Source organism: Marmota monax, unplaced genomic scaffold (genome assembly GCF_021218885.2).
Source record: "Marmota monax isolate L192 unplaced genomic scaffold, Marmota_monax_Labrador192_F-V1.1 WCK01_AAM20220418_F8-fsc00012, whole genome shotgun sequence".
NCBI lineage: Eukaryota > Metazoa > Chordata > Mammalia > Rodentia > Sciuridae > Marmota > Marmota monax.
This window is the reverse complement of record NW_026695227.1, coordinates 34,560,041-34,580,805: the sequence shown is the minus strand read 5'-3', so window position 1 is coordinate 34,580,805 and position 20,765 is coordinate 34,560,041. Positions and strand designations below refer to the sequence as shown.

The window sequence follows — 20,765 nt, the reverse complement described above, 5'->3', positions numbered from 1 at the left end:
GGCCCCCGGTGTTAAGTAGCTGTCTGAAGCTGGGCACAAACACACACACAGCAGCTTTGGTCTTAACATGTTCTTAAGAGCTGGTTATGATTTCCTCGAGGGCGGCTCAGATTAAGACTAGAGTGGAGCCCCCAGCTGAGTGCCTTCAATAACTGTCCATCACACCCTCTTTAGAGACAGCAGCCTCCTCCCCTGGCTCAGGGAGCAGGACTAGGGAGGGCTGCTTGTCAGTCCGCTCCTAGGCAGCACTGGGGCCTGTCTGCCCTTCGTGGGGCCCTGCCCTGGGTCCTGGGGCAGACTCCAGACCAGGTACTGAGTGCCACAGAGCACTCAGCCTTCAAGGAAAGGGGAAACACAACCTAGAAAAGCAGAAAGTGACCAGAGAAAGCAAAAGGAAAAGAAACCAGGGAAGGGGAAACTCACCCCAAGGCCTCAATCCAGGCCCTATCATGTCCACTGCTGCCACTCTGCTCCAAGGCACCCATCTCTCACTTAGATGTGTGTAATCGCCTTTCAACAAGTCTCCCTGTACCTTCCCTTACCCCAAACCCCTGCAATCAATTCTCAACAAAAAAAGACAGAGGGCCATTTAAAAAACCAATCCAATCATGCCTTTCCTGCCCATTGCACTTAGAGTGAAAAGTGGAGTCCCTAAGTTAGCTTACCCAGTCCTACATCACCTGGCTCCTCGTTATCTCTCTGATGTCATTCCCTACACCCCCACTCTCCTAGCTTAATTCCTTACAGCTACACTGGTTGCCAGGTTCCACAAACCTGCCGAGCATGCACTTGCCTCAGGACCTTTGCACCAGCTATTCTCTCTACCTGGAATGCTTTTGCCAAGCCATCTGTGGGGATATGTCTTTGTTCCAAGACCATATTCTCAATGAGCCCTCCTTGAATACTATATTTTTTTTGGATTTTCTCTAATCCTTATCCCTCTTTCCTAATTTTCGTTTCTAACAATTGTCACTTTTTAATATTTATTTTTTAGTTTTAGATGGACACAATATCTTTATTTTATTTTTATGTGGTGCTGAGGACTGAACCCATGCATGCCAGGTGAGTGCACTACCACTTGAGCCACATCCCGAGCCCCACAATTGTCACTTCCTATATATGATATAACTTATTTAGTAAGTGTACTGTTCATTATCCGTCCGTGCTTGAATGCAGACTCCACACAGGCAGGTGTCTTTCTTTATTTTGATCACCAATGTATTCTAAGAACCTGGAATAGGCTCAATAATAATTGCTTAATGAGTCAGTGTGAAGGCTGAGGTTAACCTGGATAAGGTTTGGAAAGGAGGGCAAAGGGAAACCACCCCAAGCTTGGGGTTAACTTGTTCTTAGCATGTCTGTGTGAGGATCTGGCAGTCGCAGTGACAAACAAGCACCAGAGTTGGGCTAGGACATCATCACAAATGGGGAAGTTCAGCTAGCAGAGTGATAAATGGAATTTACCCCTGAATCCGGAGGAAAACTTGGCTTTAGGTTGGACTTTCATCATCTTCATGACAAGTTATATTTTGGTATAATAATACCAAAGGGATGTGCAGGGTCAGAATGAGGGGATTAGAAATGGGGGGTAGACTGGGAATCCAACAGCCTTCAGGGTGGGGGAAGGGCAGCTGAAAGAGAGCAGAGAAGCATGTCTCTTCTAAGTCTGGATAAACCATCGTGGTGGAACTACCGGGCCTGGTGGAAGATTATGCTCTCAAGTGGGAGGAGAAAACGGAGGACCAGAGGGATCATCTCAAAGAGGATGTTCCTTCTCTACTGAGGGTGAGTAAGTTAGGCTAGTCATCAAAAAAGGCCTCCCAACAAGATGACAGGAGGGGGGCATAGTGCGGAGCCTTGTCCTCTGGAAAACTTGAGCAGGACTTGACTGGGTGGGCACCTCAGCCAGGCTAAAATGGAGGCCCTGTGGCTGTGCAGCTCTGGGCTGGAGTCTGGGGGACTAGAGTCGTGGTGGGGGTTTCTGGTGAGAGCCTCTCACCTAAAACTCTCCTGAACTCCTAAAGCATGCAGCTATTTGTGTTTCTCCTGCTCTAGCATTTCTGCATCATACCAGGATGGGAAGGAGAAACTGAGAGTAGTTAGTTGTCTAACACCCCACCAGTCTAGGAGTGTCCCTTTACTACTACCCCATAAAACTTCATGGTGACTCCAGCATATAAGCCAAGAGAAACAAAATCTCTATGGAGGGTTATCTTATCTAAGAGAGTGGCTACCAAGGTTACAATGGAGAGAGAACCCTGGTGGCCTGGAGTCCTGAGGATGGAAGGGATACCTACTTGTTATCATATAACTTTTTATTTTTCTGTACCAGGGATTGAACCCAGGGGTACTTAACCACTGAGCCACATCCCCAGCCCTTTTTATATTTTATTTAGAGACAGGGTCTCACTAAGTTGCTTAGGGCCTTGCTAAGTAGCTGAGGCTGGCTTTGAACTCATGATCCTACTGCCTCAGCCTCCCCAGTTGCTGGGATTACAGGCATGTTCACCATGCCTGGCTTGTTATCATATAACTCTTAGTGCCTTTTGAGCTTTGAACTATGCTGCATATGCATTTCTTATTAAAAAAAAAAACTCATGGGGGCTGGAGATGTGGCTCTGTGGTACAGCATATGTTTAGCATGTGTGAGGCCCTGGGTTCAATCCCCAGCACACACGAACACACATACAGTCATTATAATCAGATGAGAGCAATAAAATGACAACAAAGAGCAGATCTAGGGAAGTGGGAAATTGATGCCTCTGATTGTTACCCTGAGGACAATGACCTGACCCTTCTTGCCCAAATGCACCCTCCTTCTCATCTGGTCTCTCCCTTCACTTGAGGTCAGAGAGGGGCATCATTAGCCTGATGCCACACAGCATTTAAGACTAGCAAAGAAGCTGGGCATGGTGGTGCACGCCTGTAATCCCAGTGGCTCAGGAGGCTGAGACAGGAAGATCTTGAGTTCAAAGCCAGCCTCAGCAATGACAAGGTGCTAAGCAACTCAGTTGAGACCCTGTCTCTAAATAAAATACAAAATACCACTTCAGATGTGGCTCAGTGGTTGAGTGCCCCTGAGTTCAATCCGCGGTACAAAAAAAAAAAAAAAAAAACCTAGCAAAGGTCTTGGTGTTGGATGTCCAGACTCTCCGTATGGGCTTTGTGTTTGGCATTCACTACCCTGGTCTGCCCATTGACCTCCCATGTTACTTGCAGTACTGTGTGTACACTGCAAATCGACCCTCCCTGAGTTATTTTAGAAGGTGTTTAGTCTTAAATGCCATATTTCAGGGAGTCACCACTTTATGGAGTTCTGTACCTAAGGGTAGTGTGTGATAATTTATTCACACCCTCCCTGCCTCCCTTTCTCCTGTCCTCCACCACCAAATGACTCTCCACTGAAGCTTGGCCTTGCCTCAAACAAGACATATGACCTTGAGCAAGTTACTTAACCTTTTTGTGCTGCTGTTTCTTCTTCTATAATTAAGGATCCTGACCTTCCTCCTGAGGCTCTTCACTCATCCACTTAGACAAGCATGTATTTTGTGCCAGGCGCTGAACTTGGCACTGTGGGGATTGCATGAGACAATGTATGTGAAGTTAGTACAGAGACATGGAGAGTTATTGCCAAGGCCTTCTTCCTATGCTTTCCTGGGCTGGGCGCTCCCTCTCCCTAACTGGCGTGCCCTTGGAAGAAGTGCTTCACCGTTGCTCCCAACCACTCCATGTCCAGTGCTTCTCCTGCTCTGGATGAAGTGTCAGAGGCTGCAGAGATAGCCTATTTCCTAGGCTTTTCCATTTGGTTAGATTCCCAAGAGCATCATTGGGCCTGCAAGAAAGAATAGTGCTGAAATGTGTCTGTGGGTCTTTAGCCTGGGGTTTCAGGAGTGTCCACAGCTCTTGCCCTCCGGGGGCCCTGTTAGGAATTGGAAGCTGGAACATGAGGGTGGGAAATGGGAGTTGTTCTTGTCTCAGTTCTGCTCATTTCTCTTCTTTTTGGTACAGAGGCCAAGATGATGGGATTAGAAACTCACATTTGCTTCAGATTAAGTTGAGCCATGGAGAAAAGATAGCCCCTTCTTTAAGATAATCACAGACAACCATCATCTAGAGTAGACAGAAGCTTGCTTCAGAGGGAGGAAAGATGGTTCCAGAACTCTTGGAGGGAGACTGCTCCCACTCCCTGCCTGACCCCTGGGGACTAGGTGAGCATCACGGGAAGGGAGGGGTGTTAGTTAGAAAGAATATGGTGTTTCCACCCTGGTCGAAGTGCTGAGCAGGGAAGAATCAAGTTTAGATAGAAGGAGGCACTTCCCAGTCATCAGGGAATGGGTTTAAGGAGAGAGACTGTGGAGGGCTAGATTTGAACCACTCAGACACAGTCTTCCAGAAGAAAGGAGGAAGGACGAGATGCTGTGGGGTTGTCAAGGATTCCGTGGTGTTGCACAGTGATGCAGAGCTGGCAGTAACTGGGGAGGAATCATGAGCACAAACCCCAGGGCAGTGATCAGGCAGGTATCTGGAACCCCCAGCACGCCCAACATGTGCCTGGAACAGAACTGTCTGGAGAGCCTGACTGAAGAGGACGAGTCCTTTCCCAGAAGATGGTGCCGGCTCCATACTCAGAGAAAGATAGCCCCTTCAAAGCTCCACAAAACAGTGATTCCAGACTTTGAGACCTGGAAGTACTTCATGTGAACCTCAGTCCTCAGCAGGTGTTGATTCATCTCAGAGGACAAGCTAAGCAGAGAATGGGCCTTGCTTTCAGGCTAGGCCTGTTGGATATAGGTTGGAACAACCTGGGCAAACCCTCAAGAACCTGTCTGGGAGCCAGGCATGATAGTGCATGTAATCCCAGCAACTTGGGAAGCTGAGGCAGGAGGATTGCAAGTTCAAAGCCAGCCTCAGCAACTTAGCAAGGCCCTAAGCAACTTAGCAAGACCCTGTCTCAATATAAAAAATAAAAAGGGCTTGGGATGTGGTCCAGTTGTTAGATCACCCCTGGGTTCAATCCCTGGTTAAAAAACAAACTTCCTTGGTTCCTGGGGAGCCCCATGGAAAGTGAGGGCGGAGTCTCCCATGGAATGGCCACACCCCAGAAGATATGTGCAAAACACAGAGGACAAGGAGGGTTTGCCAGGAGAGGTGAGTTTAGGGACCCCACCCATGGGGGGGTGAGGGAACTTTTCTGGATGCCCAGCCCCTCTCCCCAAGTTGAGCTTCTGGAGGGAGGAATCTATTCTGCATCATTTCCACAGGCCCGGTGCCCAGCATAGAGCAGATGCTCAAAACACATGGTTTGAAGGAACACATGTGCCTCAGGGTCAAGAGCTGGCCCAGCAAGCAGCTGGAGTGGGTGTGTGGGTGAGGGTTCTCTACTCTGGGCCTCAGTTTCTTCATCTGTAGAATGAGGGCATGGCAGTAGGCTATCTGTAAGGTGTTTGCCACCCCTGACCATCTGTGGCTTTCTAGTCCCCTGCTCACTCATCTGTCCCTTTCCAATTCTCTCCCCATCACTTTTTGCCCCTTAAATCCTCTGTCCCACTTAATCTCCAGCCTCTGTGCCTCCTTCTCAGTCTCTGCCCTCCCTGTTCCTCTTTCCAGGTGTTTCTCCCTCTCTTTCTGCTTCTACTGATTTCTCCCACCGGCTGCAGGCCCCTCCCGGGAGCCTTCTGTGCTCTGGGCACCGGTTCTCCCGCCCCCTTCAACAGCCCCTGGCCCCGGAGCAGAGAGACTGGGAGAAGAGGAGGAATCCTAAGGCAGCCTCTCCCCTTCCCCTGAGGTGGCCCCACCGCGGTGTCCCTGCCTGCGCCCAGCGTGGCCAGCCGCCTCTCCCTCGGCAGCCGGTGCCACACTGCGCCCTCGCCCCACGCTAATGCGATCTGGAGAGACCCGGGCGGGCGGCGGGCAGTCTGGCCCGAGCGTCCCGGGCGGCGCTGATGGATGGTCCCCTGACAGTAATCGCAGAATGAGGACGCGCTGGCGACGCTCTCGCCCGAGGCCCCGCTGTTTGGCGAGCCCAGGATCCCTCCCTCCCCAGGGCCTGCCTCCCAGGCTTTCTCAATTCACTGGGCTTGGGGAGGAGGGAGGCCTCTGGCTTAGGCACCGGGCAGCCTTTCCCTGCCCTCTCTCCCCCCAAATGCTGCTTTCTGTTTTGGAATCCTTGCACCCACACCGCGTCTCTGAGCAAACTACTCATCTCCCGGAGCCTCAGTTTCCTCTTCTGTATATGGGGAAATAATGGTCTTCTCCTGGGAGCACAAGAGAAAACACTGAGGAAAATCACCACTCTTTCTTAAGTAGAATTGATTTTTACTTTTAGTTTGCAGTGCTTAGAGGAATCTGAGCTAAATATATGAAGCTGAATAGCAGCTGAATGGTAATTCACACAGAGAAGCTGTTTTTATACAGATACACATATCATATTTTTAGATGAATAAATACATCAGAGATATAAAAGATGGCAATATTAGTAGTGCTTAGAAGTCTTTAAAGAGAAGAGCCTCAACTCAGGTCTTCTCCAGGGAGGCAGTGGCCTCCAGCAGGATTCTCTACTCTTCTGAGGCCCACCTACCTGTTTAAGCCCTCAGTCCTCATCCAGTCTAGGATTCCCTGCATCCCAGGACTAGGCTGAGGTAGCCTGAGGAAAGATCCCCTTTGGGGAAATGTTCCTGGACAGTTTCCTAGTCCCTCATTCATTTTCAGGTGGTGTGAATTTCCAAGGTTCCTTCTTTCCTCTACCCCCAGTGCCCCTCAGGCAAAGCCCTGTGGAGGGGCTACGGGTGAGGATTCAGATCAGTTACACTTCTGAGAGCCCACCCAGATGCCTCTTCCCTCCCTTTTAACCTTTCCCTCTCATCAGAAGCCAAATTGAGTTAGTCTTGAGTTTTGATTTAATTCCTGAAATGGAGTCATAATCTGCTTAGCATCCTTTTCCCCAAGTCCTGGGTACAGAAGTGGAGGAGGGGTGCATAATGAAGAGCAGCTCTATGGCCTCTGGAAGACCCTCACAAACACTTACCTCTCAAACACCAAAGAGCAAGAGACACCGTGGCCCTGGGGTACAGAGTGGTGTGATGATGGTGATAAAGATGACTCATTTATTGGGCACTTACCATGCACCAGGGCTGAGGCATGCACTGTAATACATCTCTCAATTCTCACAACTACCTGCCAAGTAGGCATCATTTACATTCCCAATTTACAGAGGAAGAAGCTGAGGCTTATGTTGCATCCTACAGGTACAGGCTGGCAGAGCCGAGAATTGATAATAAGTAATTGAAGGTGGAAGGGTAATATGACATTCATTCTTTCCCCTGGTTTTTGGTACCAGGAATTAAATCCACTGAGTTTCAGCCCTAGCCTTTTTTATGCTTTATTTTGATACAGGGTTCACTAAGTTGCCCAGGCTGACCTCAAAATTTTGAGTCTTCTGCCTCAGCCTCTGGACTGGCTAGAATTACAGGTGTGCACCACCATGCCCAGTTAGAGCCCAGATTTGAAACCACACAGTCAGATACAAAGCCTTTACTATTTACCACCTATCTGTGTGTCCCCTGGCAAGATACTTACCTTCGACCTGTCCCAGTTCCCTTATTTGCAAAACATTGATAATAAACAGGGACTAAAAAGTACTTCATAAATTTGTTGTGTTGATTAAATGAGATAAGGCATTCACCATACTCAGAGTAAGCATTCACTTATTTAGGTGCTATAAACACTTATTTAGGTGCTATAAAAGAAGGGATTCGATGTGATGCAATTAATTATGATCATTATTGTTGGTCATAGTCATCATGTATTGAGAGCTTATTGAACACAGTCAATCCTATAAGATAAAAATTGCTATGCCTCAGCTGAGTAATGTAGCTCAGTAGTAGAGCCCTTGCCTAGAATGTTTAAGACACTGGGTTTGATCCCCAGCACCACCCATCCACACACACATTGCTATGCTTATTTTACAGCTGAAAAAAAACTGAGTTGCCTAAGCCCACCCTGTTAAAAAGTTAGAGAACAGAGCTTATTTTCAAATATTGGGCCCTATGGATTCTAAAACCTGCTGCTCTCAGTGCCCCCAGGGTCACCAGAGACTGGCCTCTCCTGGAGGAGATCAGGGCTGAGGCCACAAGCCTGAGTCACACTCTCTACCACTTGTGACCTGATTTGCTCCAGGTGGGCAATGTTTTCTTAAAAGAACAGGAGGAAAGTAAATAAAGCAGTAACCAAGACAGAGTTTCCCTCCCCCAAAGCCAAGGCAGAGCCTCCCCACGCCAGCCCCCACCCTCTTCTCCCCTGGTTCCTCAGTGCTCAAGTTTGTGGCCATTAAATAGAAGAGGAGAAAGTTTGAACCAGGCATGAAATATTTATCAGTTAATTACAATATGCAGATTCTGTTCCTGGGGGTGATTTATCTTTTTGGAAATATAGGAAAAGATTCTGGAACTTGTATCCTAATTGCTTGGCCTATTATTGTAGCAACCAGGTAGAAACTCCATTTACTATATAACTACAAATTTTCCCACTACTGAGGGGAGCTGCTTCTTCCTCTGTTGTTGGTAATCTGGGGACCTCATGCTTTCAGATGAGCAAGGCCTCTCAGAAGTCAATTTGTCCATTCCCCTGTCTCTTCTTGGGATGGACATTTTCTAAATCCTGATAGCTGTAGGAAATGGAAAGTGTGAGTCTTTCTGAAGTTCTGGGATCTCAAGAGAAGCTAATCCTAAGTGAACTTCTTCCCATTGAAGCAATGCAGCTAGAAGGAGGTATCCCATGTTAAAAAGTCCTCTGGCAGAAGTAGCAGTCATCCTCATCTTGTATCCCTTCCTAGGGCAACATCTGGAACCCTGGCTGCACATTAGCATCACCTGGGGTGTTTAAAAACAATAATCAAGAAGCCCAGGCCCTACTTAGGCCAACAAATTAGAAACTCTGGAAATGGAGTCTAAGCATCAGAATTTGTTAAAAAAAACAAAAACAAAACTCTCAGGGCTTCCAATGTGCAGCCAAAGTTGAGACCCTCTTGGGCAAACAGAAGAGTAAGGCTTCCTGGTAAATGGGCCCTGCTTTGCAAGACTGTGTCATTTTTATCCTACCCTCTCAGATACTGCAAGAGGCAACTTCTTAACTTTTATTGGAATCCAAAGAGCCTCCTTTCTCTCTCCCCAAGAAGATTCTGATTTAATAATGACCATTTATCAAACTTCTGCTGAATGCTTGGATCTATGCAAATAGAATTTAATTTGATCTACACAACAACTCTACAAGGCCAGTGAGTATGTCCATTGTATGGATGGCTCAGAAAGGTTGAGTGATTGTCTATAGTTGCATATTCCTCGCAGGGATCAGATCTGGGATTTGAATCTAAAGCCATGCTTTTAACCACTGTGCTACCCTGCCTCTAAGTTTCTTGAGGTTAGAAGGATCAGACGTCAAAGCCACCATCTAAAGAGCCTCAGGAAGGTCTTGGAAGGGAAAGAAACAAGAGGCAAGGGGAAGTGTCAAAGGCAGATGGGAGCTAGAAGCAGATGGGCCTGGAGGAAAGAACGATGGTGGGTGGTGGAGACTGGAGGTTGTGTGGCCATGAGATAAAGTACCTGAAGGAGGGCGTGGTGAGTGGGAATGTGCACGGGAATGGGGCAACGGCTATGGGAAGAGCTGGGGAGCAGGGTCCGAGAGTATGAGCTGGCAATCAGGACACCCAGAACAGAGAGTAGTGCCCACCATGGACTGGGTAGCTAGAGAGGGGGAGGGTCCTTGTGTCCGAGGAGAGATCTTTGTGAGGCACGCAGCAGTGAGGAATGCCCCGCCATGAATACTAAGGGCAAGAGGAAGAGAAAGGGCTAGAGCTAGAGGGGGCTGGGTGATGTTTAGCTGCTGGGGTGATTAATGGGGGTGAACGGAGGGTGAAACTCAAACCCTTCGAACAGAGATGGTGGGGAATGGTTGTTCAAGAACAACGGTGCACTGTTTCATCAAGAAAGCCAATGTCCAGAGGAGGGGCGGGTGGGGACATGCCAGGCACTGTTGCTCCTTCCTTTTTTTTTCTTTTTCCCCCAAGGTCTCTTTATTTACCATCAAACAGTACATTAAAATATACTAGCTAGCTCCTGGAGAACCCTCTCAACAGGCTTCCTACCTGCGTCCTGACTTGAGCAAGATCAAGGATGCTGGGCTAGCTCTCAGGAAAAGCAGGTGAGTTTGGGGATCCTGGTTGAGGAGACTCCATGAACCAGCTGACTGGTGGGGTGTAAAGTGGCCACTGGCTTCCTTCTAGACAGGCACTGAGAGATACATGGAGTTTGGGTCTCCAAATGTCCTTTGGAAAGCTGTAATGTTCTTAGAGCAAAGGTCTCAGGGGAATCCAGGCCTCAGGGAAGGAGAAAATGCTCTTTTTTCATGAGAAGAAAGAGTAGAGAATTGGCTACAGGGGGGTTGCTCCCTCTGGCCCTTGTTTCAGGGTGTTGATCTGGGTTTGAAGAATGTAGGTAAAGCTTGTAGGAAGTAATCAGCACCCCTTCATTGCCTACTTCTGTCTCTTTCTCTAGGTTCAGCTGTGGTTGGGACCTGCTCATCCTGCCCCTAACCTCCATATTTCCAGAGGGTAGGAGAGGAGAAAGGGAACAACTATTTCATGCTGGGTGAGCTGAAAATAGGGATTTAGGTGGAAATTATCTCATGGGATAGGAGCAGTTTTCTCCTTCTCTATGTCTTTACAGATGTGAAACAACTGACAGATCCCACTTCCCCACCCCTAAGAACATAGTGCATCTTGAAGCCTGTGGCTCCATATTGTGTGTGTGTGTGTGTGTGTGTGTGGCTGTATGGAAAGGAAAGTCAGAAAAAGGACCAGGTGTATTCAGGGGACCTAGAGGTTTGAGGGAGGCCAGCGTTTCCTTAAGGCAGGAGAGGCAGAATGTCCATTCTTCATCTCAGATTGCTTAGGTATTATGCCTGGGAGCCCTGCCACCTGGCCTTCATTCCTGACTCTAAAGTTTGACCAAGCTGCTTCTCTAGTTGGAGTCTAGTTTCCTAGTCTCCCCAGGAGCCAATCTTACCAGCACTTTGAAATCTGAGGTTAGTGGGAGGTGGTTGTATTGAGTACAAATACTCTGTAAAGTACAACATGAATTGACTAGTAATGAGGCAACTTTTCCACAGATGGCCGAGTTCAAGGGCTGTCTTTAAGAGGTTCTGGGCCTCAGTTTGCTTGTTGCAGAGGGCAGGGGCTAACTGAGGCTGCCTTCTGCTTCACAGAAGAGAAGGAAATAAACAGGGCTACTGAAGAGCAATGGTCACAATCAACAGTCTTAATTATGAATTAAAAATTTATAATTATTCTAGATTTGCAGATAAGCAGGAGCCCACTGAAATTATTTCCCAGGGAGAAATATAGTCAGAGGTGGTGGGAAGGGGACTTCGGTGCAGTCATTATTTCCAGAGGCCATTATGGTCATTACTCTGCTTCCCAACCAGAACCTGGAAGAGATTCATTAGTTTCCTTGGCCATTCCTCCTAACACTACCCACCCCCAAACTTCTAAATACAGAACCCCACCGCTTCTCTGTTCTTCTGGAGGCCAGAGGGTCATTTGTACCAAAGTGACCTCAGAATCTGGACTCTAGATTTCTGGAGTCTTTCTGTTCTCTGCTTCCCATTCTGCTATTTATATGTGGGATCCCCTGCAAGAGGGGTTGGGGGTCCCAAAGAGGTGTGGCCATCTTCCTGGGTCTTCTTCCTCTCCTTTGATAGGGAGTGCCTAGGCATCTTCCTACTGTGATGGAAGGTCTCTTCAAACTCTGTGTGAGAAGAGAGACTGGGAGCACCCTTTCTAATGTGAATGCCTTTGGTTCCAGGATCTGGATTTGAGGGACTGGCTCTGACATCTGCATAAGAGGGTTGGGAATATAGCTCAGTGGTAGAGCACTTGTCTAGCATGCTTGAGGCCCTAGAGTCTTATCTCCAACACCACAAAAGCCAAACACACAAACACACACAAAACAAAACAAAACAAAACAAACCTAAGTGGTACCAGTATTGGACAAGGGACAAGGTGCCTAAGTAGGAGTAGGTGGGCATACCCAACACCAGACTTGGTTCTCTACTTTTCCCCTCCCCAACATCATAATCCCAAATTCTTACATCAAGTGATTTAAAAATAGTTTCAAGGAACCCTAAGAACCACTCAGTCCCTCACAGCTCCAGGGTGTGTGTGTGTGTGTGTGTGTGTGTGTGTGTGTCTCAAAAATTGGAGACTCCTGTTTTTCCAAATATACAAACACTTCGAAGACAAAGGACCCTTCTGACCATCAGGAGATCTTTGGTTACCATCTATGCTGTGACACTACCTCCTCCAAAATGCTAGAAGAGGGACCTGTTCTAGGACCAAGGGGATTTGGGGTTAGAAAGGAATTCCAGTCCTTCCTTCCCCTTCATTTGCATCAAATATACATGTTAAACTAAATCTACCAGACAGGAGGAAGAGAGTTGGAACCAGGACCCAGAAATGGCCTTGCCAAATCTGAGGGTACAAGAGCACACTAAATAAAACCTGGCTTTCTAGGCAAGGTGGAAGGTCAGCCAGACACACCCGCTGGCACACTGTCAGCAGTACCCTGCCCTTCGCTCAGCTTTATCCTTACCTGGCCGGCTTTTAGTCTCCAGAGGAGGATGGGGTAGGGTCTGTAAGGCAAGTTACCTAGAGGTGGAAAACACGTTGTGTTTTTCAAAATGCCACTCATTTGGCCTTCAAATATGAGAAATCTCTAAACCTCTTCCCTAGCTTCCTCCTATTCTCTACCGTCCTCACCAATTCACACTCAAATCTTAGCTACAGAAAATCTTAAATGTAGGAGGACAAACCTTCCTGACCTACTATTTTGCCCCACCTGCAACCCCTGTCCCCTCCCCCCAAATTTTTTCTTTCCTGAGTCTTAGCTCTTAAAAAAAAAAAAAAAAAAAAAACGAAGAAGAAGGAATTTTCAATAGTCCCACTTGTCAAGCGAAGACCATCTTTTAACCTTCAACAGCAGCGAAAGCCGTGTGAACTCTCGGTGAACCAAGATTGAAGTCATAAATCACGCGTACAAAGGCGGCTGCGGAGGCTGGCGCGGGCTGCTGCACCTTTAACGCTTTCTGGGGCTGACAGGCGGCGGCCCAGCTAAAGTTCACAGCGCCCGGGGAGGGCCCGCCCCCGCCTCCCCTCCCCCAGGCCCGGCCCGACCGGCCGCGGCCCGGCCCGCCGCGCGGCAGCCTGCTCGGCCCGGGGAGGCCTCTGGCTGTTCCCGCAAAGCAAAGGGGAGGAAGGCATTTTCGCTCCTGCCAGCCCGCTCCATCCCGGCCGATTATCCCCCTCGCCCCAGCCCGCCCCCGCTCTCCCGCCGCGGTCGGCTGTATTTAGATAGGCAGCCACGTCTACACGGACAAAATAACTTAGCTGGTTTTGTCTTTGGCATTTTCTACAGGACCCCATGAGATGGCCTTTCCTCCCCGTCCTCCCTCTAGCACTGGGCATCCTTCATCCCTACGCAGGCCGATGACCAGGATCCTTGAGATTCCAATAGGCATTGCAACTAGGAACACCTGGCTGAAACCCGTCCTAGAGTTAGAGTTTATTTTTTCTTTACCTTCTCTTTCCCTTTTTCCTTTTCTTTCTTCCTTTCTTGTTTTTAAGAAGCTGTTTGGCCTCGACCCAGGGGTAACTGGGGTGGGAAAAGAACCATGCAACCACCAGCTATCAGCCCCCCAGGAGATGTCCAGGCTCTGTAGAGCCCGGACTTCCTTCCTTGCCTCGGCCTCGGCCTCCTCCTCATCCTTCTGGATCGTTTTTCCCTCCTCCCACTGTATTTTCTTCGGTTTAATTAAAGTCCAGCGACTCCACTAGCCTCTCCTTGGCGTTTCTCTTGGAAAGAGGAAACCAGTCGGCCCATCCATCGACCACAGGCCGATCGGCCCCAGCACAACCCCAGCCTGCAGCCAGAGGGGCCTCCCCTCGCCCGCCTCCTTCACCCCTAACAGCCTTCTCCCACACCCCTCAGTCTTCCCGCAGGTGTGCAGCTACTTGGCTTGCGGGTCTGAACCACCAGGGCTGGGCAGGAGGACTGTGCTCATCTTTCCCAGACCCTCAAATTTACTCCACAAAGTTTAGAGGGTGATTAGACCCTGGCCCATTCAGCCTGCTCCCCCAAATCCATGGTTGACGAATCTGATATGACAAAAGCCCGTGATGGATTCGGTATATGTTAATTCACAATGCCCTTTCCTCCAGAATTTAACTATAAGTTAATATACACCGGAAACCACGCGCATACACGCTCGTTAATGGGCTTAGGTATTAGCGAGTCCTAACGATGCATACAAATGTGCTCTGCGCTCTGTAGGCCCCTCAAGATTTATGGGCCTTGAGCTCTCTGAAGCTGTAAACAAGAGGAAAAAAAAAGAGAAAGCGAGAGAGACTGGGGGAAAGAGACAGAGGCCTGACTCGCCCCTCCAGATTGTGGGAGAGAAGGGATTCATACGTATTTTCTTTGCCTTGCGATCTCGGTGCGTGTGGGTTTTGGCATCGGTCTGGGGGTGGTGTTCTGCCTGAATGCTGGTGCGCGTGGGTAGCGTGCTGTTTGTGTGCTGGGGGATAGGAGAACGCCTGCCTCATTTGAATGGCTGTGCAGGGGCCCGAACCTAAGAGGCATTTGTGGGTATATACATGTGAGTGAGTGTGTGCACCGTGTTAGGTGTGTGTGTGTGTGTGTCTGTGCGGTCCCCATTCACTTGTGACAGACAGGCCTCCCTCTGGGCCAGGCTGTTGTCCCTTGAACCTGATGAACAAATCTCTAACAATCATAATAACAATAAATAACAATAATAAAAGCAGTAGTTCAGAGTTCCACCCTAGTAGGGTAACAATAAAATGCCCAGGAGATATTTTGAGGAGGGGGCAGAGGAAGGGGTCACTATCACAGGATCTCAGATGAAGACTAGAAAGGAAGTTAGCTTCTTTAAATGCCCTGGGGGGCTGGCGCTGGGAATCCCCTCCCTAGACGGAGCCCTCTGACCAGAGGAGGAGAGGAAGAGCCAGGAGGCCACTCTTTCCTGCTTCTTTTTCAATTCTTTTGCTTTGAACGAGAAGGAAAGGGATCCCACTTACAGGGTGGTTAGTAGCTTTGGGGATTCTCTGGGATCCCCTGTCTTAATGAGAAGGCCAAAGGTGCAGGGTCAGGCCAAAGGACCGAGTTAAATGAAGCTCTGAGCGCAGCCTCGATCCCCGCGGCCCAGGCGGCAGAGGTGCCCAGGAGGACTAGCCGCGGGGCCGGGCGGGAAGCAGAAAAATATTTATGGCCGCCGGGCCAGGAGAGTGGGGAGAACTGGAGAGCGGAGAGCGAAGGAAGCCGGGGTTTCTGCAGGCCCAGGGAAAGTTCCCTTCCTAGAGTCTTTTTTAAAAGAAAACGAAGGGAAGAGTTGAAGCGCCTTGAATTTTCCTTCGGGAGCATGGAGCCAAGCGGATTTCCGCAAAGGAAGCGAAGATCACAGTCCAGGGTCCGGCAGTGTCCGCCTCATTCTCTCCAGGTACAGCTTTCTGACAATTTTATCAATTAATTTGTTTGGGGGAGGAGGGAGTCAGAGGTGTAGAGAGGTACGACGTTTGCGGGAGAGGAAGCCGCCATGCAGTTTCGGGTCTAACGAAATCCTTCTTTTAAAAAAATTCTCCTCCCCCAAAAATAAGATCAGAAAGAAAAATATATAAGAACAAATATTAACCAACTTTTTAAAAGAGAAAAGAAAAGAAAATGACCATAACCTAGGAGCATGAGAACTTCTAAAAGATTTCAATCACAAACCTTTTCAGAGGTTTGGATTCTTTTTCAACCGCCCGTGGCCCATTTGGTCTGAAAAGAGATACGCCATCCACTGAGTCACCGCTTTAAGACCAAGGCACACAAAGATTCCCGAGAGCGCCCTGGGCGTCCTCGAATTGGGGAGGGTACTGTGATAACACAAAATAGCAATCAAATAAAATAAAATACAATAAAACAGGCTGAAGCGCTGCGCGCAGGGCGCAGGGAGAACGCCCAGGTCTTGAGTTCCAGGCGGCCGCCGGCGAGGCCGCTGCTGCGGTGGGGCGCCGGCCGGCCACGCGCTGGCTGCAGGCAACGCTCGGCCTCGGCCTCCCCAGCCCAGCTTGCGGCCCCAGCCCGCCAGCCTCCGAGCTTTTCAGGCTCTTTACGCTCAGAGACCGGGTTGGGGCTTCCCTGGTGAGAGGGGTTTTGGTTCCTAAAGAGGACAAAGTGATGCAAGCCAGCTTCCGCTTTTCCATTTTTCTCCCTTAGGCCTCTCCACTTGCGCAGCTCTCAGCCACCCGGAGATGACCGAAGGGGCTTCTGGGCTGCGTTGGGAGCTGACACTGCCCCCCGCCCATTCCAGCTTGGCTTCCCAAAGTCCAGCGACCTCCAACCCTCCTTGGGGGAAAAATTACCAGCACCCAGGCACATTAGCCCCCTGTCCTGCGTGACCTGGTTCCCTTCAGAAATATTTTACCACGAAGAAGAAAGAACAGCTTGGAGCCCTGTTTACATCTAGTTCTACTGATCCATTCACATCTGGAGGGTTTATTTATAACACCCTCTATAACTCTCTCTGTTTGGAAGCACTGGTGGCTCTATTGACAGACTGATGTCTACAAAATATTGCTCTATCTCTAACCATACCTAAATGTGCTGTGGTTGTATTTACAGATTTATGCTTGAGGAAAATATAATTATTTCCATTGTATTTGTGCATATACAATAGTTATAGGAGCAGATTTATATATGGGAAAATATACGACTCTCTTATAGCCATACAGCTTTATGGACATTTGATATTCTGACAGATTTATATCCCTGAGCAGCTATATAGATAAATGTATATCGTTAGAATTATGTATCAGCAGATATATACTTATTGATTGTGATATAGAGTAGTTAGAGCACTCACTTAGAGACATATATGGCTATGGAGATATTTCTATATTATTATCACTATATATAGGCATATCTATTTATAACCACATAGTTATAAAAATAGACATAAGTAATTATAGTCCTATATGTACATGCTGCTATCTCTCTAGAGTTATAGACACTTTTGAATATAACTCTATAGAGATATCCATATGTATATAAGGTGTAATTATCTCCTGATGTGTGTGTGTTGGGACTTAGGCCAGTCTATCTCTGAATAGACATATTTATGTGTAGGGGCTGGGAGAGACTTGTTCAGCGAGATAACTGCAGAGGGCCATCTGTATCTGGCCATCTAGGAAACTTGCTAGCAGAGTTCTTTATTCAAGGAGGGATGAAATTACAAAAGGATAAACAGAGCATAGGAAGTGCCCAGGAGGGGAGGGAAATGAAGGGTGATGGGGCTCCCAGGAACAGATAGACTGGGAGGAACAGGGTAAACACTGGGCACTCACCAGAAGGTGACAGTCGATTTTGTGAAGGGCTGGCTGTGGACAGGTGTGGACCCTGTTACAAAGGGTGAACACTCCTACCACCCCACTGGGAGGCACCCTCCACTGAGGGAGCAGCCTCCTGTTAGACATTTAGTGCACCAAAGGTTAACTTTATTCTTAGCTCTTTTCTCTTGAACCCTAGTTTTTGAAATAGTGGGCTTCAAACTGGAACGGTGGTGCAGGCCTGTCATCCCAGTGACTAGAAAGGTTAAGGCAGGAGGATCACAAGTTGGAGACCAGCCTCGACAAATTAATTACTGAGATCCTGCCTCAAATAGAAAATAATTTTGAAGCTATAGCTCAGTGGTGAAGTTCCTGGTTTTAATCCTTAGTGAAAGAGGGAAGGGGGAGAAATGTTGATGAAGGGTGAAGAGGTATGGGAGGCACTGGGCAAGGAGGGGAGTGTACTTCTGCCACCACTGCTTTCTGGTAATGCAGTCAGGAAATTGAGGCAATCTGGTCAAATAAAGCTTGCTTTTATGGGACTTCCTGTGCCCCAGGAGCGACTGTGGATGAGAACAAGAGACCAGTGGATTTGAGGAGTGAATTTGTGAATTTGGGGCCTGTTCTGAGAGGACTTAGAGAGGTCTTCTTTACCTGCCCCTTCTCCCAGACCTTCTCCCAGGGTCTCTGTTACCTAACTCGGCTCCACTGGCCTGTTCCTTCTTTGTTGCTTCTCCAGTTGAGGCTCCCTCTGGGTACAGTGGGGCCCATCCAGATCCATAACTACCCTGCCTTGGGCCTTTTTGTGTAAAATTTGACTTTAAGAAGCAGGGGATACCAACCTAAGCCCCAGGGCCTCACTTGTTCCACTCATATCCACGCTTGCAGGTGCCATTGGGCCAAGGCTGCACAATTCTTCCCCTGCTACCATCCATCCTAGGGGAAACACACACACACACACACACACACACACACACTCTTTGGTTGTTTTTTGTTTGTTTTGTTTCTGTTTTAACCAAGGAGTCCCAGATATCTTTGCTGAATGGTTTGTGCAAAAGTTTTCCTAAACTCAATCTGGGTGGCCAGCTCTGCCTCCAAGATCCTTAGGATGTTGGGAAAGGAGTTAAGTCACCTGAGATGGAGTTAAATGCCATATACCACCCTCCACACACCCCTACCCACAAAACTGGGAACTCATCCAGGTTAAGGCCTCTTTCTGCTGCCAGGCACAGAGTGGATTCCAAATACACAATGCAGTCAATACAGAACCTCACCCTAACTCTGCATGTCACTGACCACCACTGGCTAGCAGGTATCTGGGCTGGAGGCAACTGGGCTGGGGAATAACATGGTAACTGGCAGCAGTGCTTGCTCCACCACCCTCTGCCTGTGGTTAGTAGGATAGGAGAGTGGCTCAAGTGGAGGGGAAAGGAAAGTTGTGGGGGGCCAAGGCAGGCCTGCCTCCTCAGTGTACGTTTGCTCCATTCCCTATGTTCTGGGTCCCTAGAATCCCAAATTATGAAAACTAAACCCTAACAAGACCTGGCCTGGGAAGGAATTGCCTCTCTGTCTTGAGGGACCCAAAAAGGAACCACCTTCCATCAAGAAATATACAAATAGGAGCTGGGGTTGTGGCTCAGTGGTAGAGCACTTGTCTACATGTGTGAAGCACTGGGTTCGATTCTCAGCACCACATAAAAATAAATAAAGATCCATCCACACCTAACAAAATATTTAGATAAAAGAAAAAAGAAAATTCTTTAAAAAAAAGAAATTCACAAATAAAATAAAAATAAGTCAGTGCAAGACAGTCTGGCAGAAGGAAAGCCCACTATTTCTCAGCCCTGCTCCAGGGACACCAAACAGATCGGACTTAATACTTTAAGTTTTTAATTTAGTAGTTTAAATATTTTTTGGTAAAAAATTAACTTTAAAAATCTCACAATGGCCTGGGGGTGTGGCTTAGTACTCTTACACTTCCTGACACATGCAAGGCCCTGGGTTCTATCCCCAGCAACTGCAAAATCAATCAATTGTTGAATCAATCAGCCAATCACAAATTTTCCATTCTCAGATGGCCCCTAATCAGTTTGTTTTATATACACACACATATATGTATATTTTAGTTGTCACCATTATCCCCTCTTTGTTCCCTGTTAAAATTGTTTCTTCTTGGAGCTTGGGGCCAGGCAGTCACTGTCAGGGAGTGGAATGAGATTGCCAAGTTCCGGGTTCCCCATCTAATGATTCCTGTCTGCAGGGAAGGGTCAGCCTTCCTCTCTCCCACAAAGGCTGAAAATTGGGTGGAGCCTCCAGATTGGTTCCTTTTATCCTTAAGGCTCCTTAGAGGCGCCCACCCTGTGTCTAAGTGGCACAGTGGTGCAGGCTAAGGTTATACGGGGACTGAATTAAACCTGGGATTCCACTTTCTAGCCCCCAGCCTTTCACAGCTTCCTCCTCAGACTCACAGCTTTATTCTCCCCTCGCCACCAATAGGTAGTGCCCACAGGGATGGTCATGCTTTTCCTAAAGAAATGCAGGGAGGGCTGGGGCTGGGGCTCAGTGGTAGAACGCTTGCCTGGCATGTGTGAGGCACTGAGTTTGATTCTCAGCACCACATGTAAATAAATAAAATAAAGATCCCTTGACAACTACAATATGTAGATTTTATATATATATGTGTGTGTGTGTGTGTGTGTGTGTGTGTGTGTGTGTATAAAATGCAGGGAGAACTGGGTGTTCTATATTTACATCTGTTTGCCTAAGAATTCAGGGCAGGTGTCTGGGCTCTGGACAGTATGGGATTGGGTGGGGGACATTGTTAAAAACATTAAAAAAACTTCACAGTTCAGATAAGGACTGTTCTTGGTCAAAATGCAGGAAACCAAGAAGTATTGGCCAGTATTTTTTTTTTTCTAGTGAGTCTTATGTCCCTTTACCTGGGCTGGTGTGGCTCTTAGCTGTTTCTGGGTCCCTGACCCCTTTGAGAAGCTGACAAAAATTATTGGCCATCTCACCAGCAAAATGCACACATACCCAGTGTCCTTGACAGTTGACAGGGTTATATGGAGTCCAAAAAGCCTGTGATCTCTAGGTAGAGAATGATCCCTGGTTTGTTTAATATCCCTTTCTTTCTGTGACCCCCTTCTCTCCCCACTCATCTGCCTTTACTTTTGCCCTCCCTGAGTTCCCTTGCTGTGGGGTTGGGGTGTTGTCAGGAAGTTCTTCCCTAGGTATAACCTCTGCCATTCTTAACCAATCACTTTTCCTTTTCTTCTTTGCTTGAGCGGGCACCTGGCAGAGGCTTCTGATCAGCTATTAACTGAAGACTGGT

At 48.1% G+C, this 20,765-nt stretch overlaps 2 long non-coding RNA genes across 2 annotated transcripts; both read left to right on the top strand.

The window, feature by feature from the left end:
• The first annotated feature begins 10,087 nt into the window (after positions 1 to 10,087).
• Positions 10,088 to 14,175, top strand: LOC124087421 (uncharacterized). The gene is made up of 3 exons (XR_006850042.2): positions 10,088 to 10,194; positions 10,548 to 10,640; positions 13,464 to 14,175. It is a non-coding gene; the product is annotated as an uncharacterized LOC124087421 (long non-coding RNA).
• A 93-nt stretch (positions 14,176 to 14,268) lies between these two features.
• LOC124087442 (uncharacterized) lies at positions 14,269 to 16,832 on the top strand. Its single transcript, XR_006850052.2, has 2 exons — positions 14,269 to 15,561; positions 16,323 to 16,832. It is a non-coding gene; the product is annotated as an uncharacterized LOC124087442 (long non-coding RNA).
• The last annotated feature ends 3,933 nt before the right edge of the window (positions 16,833 to 20,765 follow it).